This window comes from Lathyrus oleraceus, chromosome 6, assembly GCF_024323335.1.
Source record: "Lathyrus oleraceus cultivar Zhongwan6 chromosome 6, CAAS_Psat_ZW6_1.0, whole genome shotgun sequence".
Classification (NCBI taxonomy): Eukaryota; Viridiplantae; Streptophyta; class Magnoliopsida; order Fabales; family Fabaceae; genus Lathyrus; species Lathyrus oleraceus.
This window is the reverse complement of record NC_066584.1, coordinates 113,545,938-113,553,071: the sequence shown is the minus strand read 5'-3', so window position 1 is coordinate 113,553,071 and position 7,134 is coordinate 113,545,938. Positions and strand designations below refer to the sequence as shown.

The 7,134-nt window shown below is 33.9% G+C and overlaps 1 long non-coding RNA gene across 1 annotated transcript; it reads right to left on the bottom strand.

Moving 5' to 3' along the window:
* Nucleotides 1-801: 801 nt before the first annotated feature.
* LOC127092550 (uncharacterized) lies at nucleotides 802-6,315 on the bottom strand. The gene is made up of 2 exons (XR_007792206.1): nucleotides 5,344-6,315; nucleotides 802-1,010 (listed from the first exon to the last, which is right to left on the bottom strand). It is a non-coding gene; the product is annotated as an uncharacterized LOC127092550 (long non-coding RNA).
* Nucleotides 6,316-7,134: the final 819 nt, after the last annotated feature.

The window sequence follows — 7,134 nt, the reverse complement described above, 5'->3', positions numbered from 1 at the left end:
ACTTGCGTTAATTTTTTAGCAAGAATATTTTGTTTCTTATACTATCAAGAGTTTTGTCCTCCAACTACATTAAGGATGTAACCGCTAGTCGCTTTAAAATTATCTAACAAGGTGTTCCAATTAGCATCATTGTACTCCTCAAGGACAACATGAAACTTTTGATAATTTAATTTTAGGTTCATGATCCTCTTAAGGTACCTCGTGATTGTTTGAATAGTGTCCCAATGCTTTATAATAGGTCTACTAGTAAACCTGCACAACAATCCTACAACATAGGCAATATCAGGTCTAGTAAAATCAATGACATACTTGAGGCTACCAATGATGCTCGTATATTGAGATTGTCTTATACTATTACCAATTTTCTTGAAGAGTTTAAAACTTAAATTGTGTGGTATGCATGCAGGTTTATAGTCAAAGTGTTTATGTTTCTTTAAGATATTTTTAAACTAGTGAAACTAATCCAAGGAAAATTATCTAACTTAGAAATCTTAATACCAAAGATTACATTATATTCCTCTATACATTCCTCACTCACTCTATACATTGTGAATGTTAAATTGGTTATTATTTTTACTGTGATTATTATGTTGGGCCCTGATAGGGGTATCCCAAAAGAAAGCAGCAAAAAACTAGATTCATTAACGCCAGGAGAGTGCTTGCACAAGGGCATGAGCTATAACACCCTAAAAACCTCGACTCTTTAATTTAAATAAGATAAACAATATTATTCTAAAAAAAAGTGTTACACATTCACAACATGCATACTCTTTCAAGTTAATCAAAAACATGCAACGGAACTCAACAGAAACATATACTTTAAATTTTCTTTTCAAAATATAGTACTTGATTGAATTTAAACAAATCCAAAACAATCTACTCAAACAACGATAACGACCTGTTCCTAGTGTTACAGATCAGAGCAACCAGAAACTAAATAACATAAAATGATAAATAAATGAAGAAACACATCAATGCCATCTTCAGACTCACGTCAGCTATTGCTCTTCCTGAGTATTTGTACCACAACGTACAAGACACCACAAACAAAACAAAAGAAGGGTGAGAATACCATCAAATATATTAGAGGTGCAAAATATAGCAAAGGTAGCCTATTCACACAATTCTCAAACACATAGAATATTCTCGATAACAAAACAATTCATAAGGCTTTCATGTATGCAATGTGACCAATTATCTCGACTCAATGCATGTGATACCATTTTGTGGACATCAGAGTTATGTTAGTGATATTCATCCACTCATTGCGGTTCCTCTTTAAACCCAAACTCATCACTGATCCCCTTTTCTGAACCAGCGGCTCATTACTTCTCAACACCGACACACATGATGCATGATTTACGCAACAATGACATACAAGTGTAACAACACCGCTGGTTCCACCTCGAACCATACACAATATCAATTAAGATAATCACAGTAGTTCTCGCTCCAAACTACATGCCTTACTACACAACAACAAATAATTATATTCATCAGCGCACATTTATACCAACATTCCACAACTCATACACATAATTATAATTCACAACATATAATCATGTAAAATATCTTAAATATTATTAAACTCATTATAGTATATTATATCAATATGAAAATTAAGGTCATATAATTTCTCATTAATAATTATCTCAACATCAAGATCAATATCCCTCCTCATGGGGTAATCATTAATTCAGTCAATCACAATAATCAAAATAAAATGTTTTCATCGTCATTAACCATTAATTAGCATTACATAATAAGTAACACCGTATAATCACATTCTCAAGTACTCTATTAACCTTTTAGGACCTCAACATGATGTAGTACTACACGTTAGCTTTCAAACGCTTCAAATTACGCCTCAATTAGAGTCACGAAACTCAAGTTATGATGAAAAATCGTATTTGGACAAAATCAACATGTTCGTGACTGTCATAAAGCTTACTTATGTCAGCTTATTCAACGCAATGAAGGGTGGACCATCACAAAGGTGACACACGTCACCACTGCAGAATGCAAAATTCTTTGTTTTTCACCACGGGAGGACTTCTATACCTCCGATTTTGATTCCGTAAAAACTAGAACCCTTAGAATTCAACATACAATAATTATATAACAGTTATAATAGCATATAACACATATATCACAAATCCTAATACCATTTAATCATCAATCTATTCCAAATCTAAAAACATGTTTATCAAACCAAAACTCCATGAACATAAACATTCAAACTCAGATATCCAAATACACATCATACACAAAATTCATCAATAAAATAGGGTACGAATTTCATATTGTCAAATCTCGAAAAATACGATTCCTCGTGATGGTCGCGGAAAAAATTTCATTCGAACAGAGTCACCACCGAACTTTATTTATCCCAATGAAGGAATAGGAAAATATCGATAAAACCTTTAGGAAATGGAATAATGGTCATCGCAACCATATTCGGGTTCGGGAGTGGATTACGTAAGGGGAAGGTATTAGCACCCCTTACGTCCGTTGTACTCATCGGGAACCTTTTAGTTCTAATGTGCGTTTCGTGTGTTAATTTATGTTTGTTTATTATCTTTGGGTTATAAAATTATTAAAAATAGAAATGGATGAGAACCTCAGAAAGGGGAAAGGGGAGGTTTTTTATTAGTGTGCTCGCGAAGATACAACAATCTCCTGCCTACGTATCCTTATGGTATAATAAGGAAATCAGAGCATTTGTAGTTCGGGGAACTACGCTTGGTTGGTGTTTTTTAATGAACAATTGTTTAGATCGCGTTCTAAAGGCTAAACGCTGACTTGTCTACTCTCGGCGGAGGCTTAAGCATTGGTTTGTTGTGCGCATTAGAAAGGATTAATAGTGTTCTTTCTGCAAAGAGTTTTGGTTACACGGGGGTGACAAGTTGGATTAATATGTTGGATGTTTTGATTGGTTGAGATGTTTTTGGTTGGATGACGATTACTCGGATAGTCGAGTAAGACAACTCGTATCCTAACCGTCAGGAAAGGGAATATAAGACTCTAGACCACTTTCTTTTTCATCCTTAATTATAGAAAGGATTTCATAATAGTTAAGGTGTTTTGAATGGATGACGATTACTCGGACGGTCGAGTAAGACAACTCGTATCCTAGTAATCGGGAAAGGGAATAGAAGACTCTAAACCGCTCTCTGTTTCATCTGAGTATCTATGAAAATAAGGTCATATATGGTTGATGTACTTTAGAATAAACGACAAACACTCGAATGACTGAGTAAGACAACTCATATCCAAGCATTTGAGAAGAGGAGTTGAAAGCTCAAAACCATCTCCCTTTTCGTATAGTTTAAGAAAGCGATTTGATTCAGTCGTATGTTTGTGAAAAATGACAATCGTTCGACTGACCGAGTAAGAGAACTCGTATTCAAACAATTGGGGAGAGAAGTTGAAAACTCAAAGTCATCTCTTTTTCCATTTCATTATTATGAAAGTGTTTTGATTTAATCGGGGTTTGGAAGTTTATAGAGGAACGACAAGTATTTGACTAACCAAGTAAGAGAACTTGTATTCAAATAGTTGTGGAGAAAAAATTGAAAACTCAAAGTTATCTCCCTTTTGGTTTCTTGTTATAAAAGGATTTGATTTGTTTATGCTTAAATGGATTAGAAATGACGACCAGTTGACTAACCGAGTAAGAAAACTCGTATTCAAATAATCGAGGGGAGGAGTTGAAAACTCAAAGCCATCCCCCTTTTCATTTTTAAATGAAGTGTTGTTTAAATGTGATTAAGTATTTTAATTTAACTTTCGATGTCGGATCGAGGTTTTAAAGTTTGCATTTTTATGAATGAATTGAATTTGTTTAGTGAATTGTTCTTCTACTCGATTAAATAAAATCGAATAGGTCTCATTGTAAGAAAGCCCAAGAGTAAGCTATGTGAGGTTGATGGCGATGCTTTAAAAGCGATCGACTTACAAGGGTATGGAAATGGTTTCGATATTGAATCGAGAATTGTGCGATTTTGATGGTTTGGAAATGGAATGGAATTGAGTTTGTATTATGAAATGATAATGAAAAAATAGATCAACTTTTAATCCTCAAAATTAATTTATTAAAATTCGGCTAAGTCGATTAATTGAACTAATTAAAATTAAATATCAAAATTATTGAATTAAATCAAATAACTAAGTTAATTAAAATTAATTAATCCAAATTAAGTAACTAATAAAAATTTAATTAATTAATTTTAATTAAAATTAAAAGATTTAATATGATTCATATAATGTAATGAAAACAAGAAACAAACAAAATCACACATAGAGACTACCAGTGTGATCCAGCTACAACCATTATATAAACAAATGTTGGATCCTTTCTTATACTACCCATGTAGTCGTCACCTTTCACATTTAGATATCATCATACCGCCATAAAAACTTGAGGTTCAAAAATTTGGAGAATTAACATTAAAGCCAATGCCTTCTACAACTAAATTTTAAAGTTTAGAACTTGGATTCTACAACATTCATTCATTTTGCATTGCTGAATTTCATTTGAGTAGAAAAAAGAGATCTTTAAACTTTAATTAGAATGTAACACCATATCTTTTTCCTTTTTTTAGAGAAAACCAACTATCTCCCTGTTTGGTATTTGAACAAGAGGAAACTTGAATAATAATATGAAACCAAACACTTTAATGCATGACCAAAATAATATGAGATTTTAAAAATCTAAACAATTAATAGAATAAAAAAGAAATCAAAGTTTAAACATATCTTCACAGACCCAAGAAAACTATCGCTTCCAAATGCAGCAATGGAAACAAAACCGAAACCAACCCACAATCAAGATACATAAAAAGTACAAAATTATGATTATTTACATAGCCATGATATTATTACAGTGATTTAGGATAGAAACCACAAAAACAACAGCAATGATAGCATGTCTACAACGATTTTCAAATAACCATTTTCATCCTTATCAATTTGTCCTTAACCAAACTATGTACGTAATAATTTAAAGGTGAAAATGTATGTACAACAGGTTCAATATGAACTGTAGAATGAAAGCAACAACAATCCAAAAATTCATGAGCCAAATCACAAGACCAAAGTTGTTCAATGGTAACACATGAACATATGCAACAGGTTCTTTCACCAGAAAAACAGATAAATTTATACATGATTATATTGCAGAGAGTCATGACGCAGTGAAGTCGAACTGCAAACGCATAATCGAGACAATAGATGCGGTAACATGGAAGTTGCTCAAATCAACTACGCGCAGCAAACATAAATTCGACGAACAACAACTATACAATTTTAGACACAAAAGAAAATTTGAGATTGAAATGTTACCTCAAGGAAAAAATGACGTTGCCGCCGCTATGTAATGTTGAGTTGTGTGCAAGGATCAAGGAGAAGCATCGGAGTATATCGGCGTTGCGGTTACTACGACGCTTGTGTTGCTTGACACATAGGCATGGCGTAACTCTTGGAATAGTCGTGCGGAAATTCTGCAACGATGAGAAGCGAGGGGAAATTCTGTAACAACTATAAGCGAAGCTTCTTGATGCATATATTGCAATATTTCCCTTCATAAGCATCCATTCCCTTTGCCAAAATCTATATGTCCAACTTACAGATCTCTCAAAACAAGAGATGCCTGTTACAATTGACGTCGTTACTTTAATCGAAGTCGAGTTGTAATGCTGTTATTGCTGTTTTTGGTTCCAGAAGAGGGTTTTCCGAGGGTTGAAAGGGGTGTTCGACAGAGCTTGGAGGTGAGATGCTTTGGAGGACGGTGTTGTTGAAGGAGCGAGCAAAGCTTCGCGGTGGCGGTCGAAAGTGTCCGGTGAGAAAAAGATCAGAGATGAGGCTATTGTTGATGGAAGATTTCGGTTGTTTGCGGCGTGGTGACGGAGGTTAGTGGGTTTATGGTGTTTGACGCGGCGATGGCGGAGGTTGTTGGGATGAAGTTCCGGTGGGATTTTACAGTGTGTTGGCTGTAGGAAGTGGGAGGTAGTGATTTGAGTGAGGAAGATGGGATTTGAGGTCAAAGCTTGTTTGTGAGAGGAGAGAGTTCGTATTCTTTTTTAAAAGTTCTTTTTTGTTTTTCCTTACTGAGTGTAGAGAGGGTGAGAGGTGTGTGGGAAGCCTCCTTTTTCAAGAAGAAGAGGAGTGTCCTTTTATTTCTTGTTTTTGTTTCTTTCTTTATCCTGTCAAAGTACCTGTCAAAGTAACATGTGAGAGAGAAACGTGTGGGAGAGTGTAGTGTGTGGGTGTGTATAAGAGGAAACGTGAGGGAGAGAGGAAAGATAGAGTGGGCAGTCTGAATACCAGCGGTAAAAAGAAGAACCCAATGCTAATTTCATTTTATTTTTTTAAAACAACTACCATTATTTAAAATTTCCTATTAAAAATTTCTAATAAGTATTTTGAATAAATTTTAATTACTTTAGTTGAATAATTAACCAAAAAAATGATCGATTGTAAATAAAAGTCGGATATAAATTTGCTCGAAAAATTAAATCGGGCACACTAAAATGATCAGTACAAAATATACTTATTGAAAAAATACAGCATTTCTTTAAATTTTGAAATAAATTTTCACCGGTTAAAAGGCTCAGGCGGGTCAAAACGCAATTGAAACAGCTGCTGAAAAATATAACGAGCACACCAGGTTAAACTACGTGAACCATAGATTAATAATACTGACGTCTGCAATTTTAATTTTGAAACTTTTTACTCGCTGATTTTTGCACGTTCTTGAGAATAGATTCAACCGATTTGTCTGTATTTTCAATAAATTTATTCTAACTGATATTTTAGTTATTATTAATGATAAAATGCATGTTATGCTATACATATGATGTAAACTGAAAATGAAATCGATTTTACAAAAATTTAAATATGCCCGGACAAAATTGGGGTATGACACATATGAATTACAACATACATGATAATTTTCACATATTCTCATTTGAAACTCATAAAACACCAACAATGGGGAAATAGATAAGAAAAACCTAGAGCAAGGTGAGGATTTCTCTCTATCCTTCATGCATTTGACACCAATATAAGAGTAATTCTCCCCCTATCTTAATTTCCAACAGCAAATCCAAGGCTTTGACTATGGTTTCTCGTTCC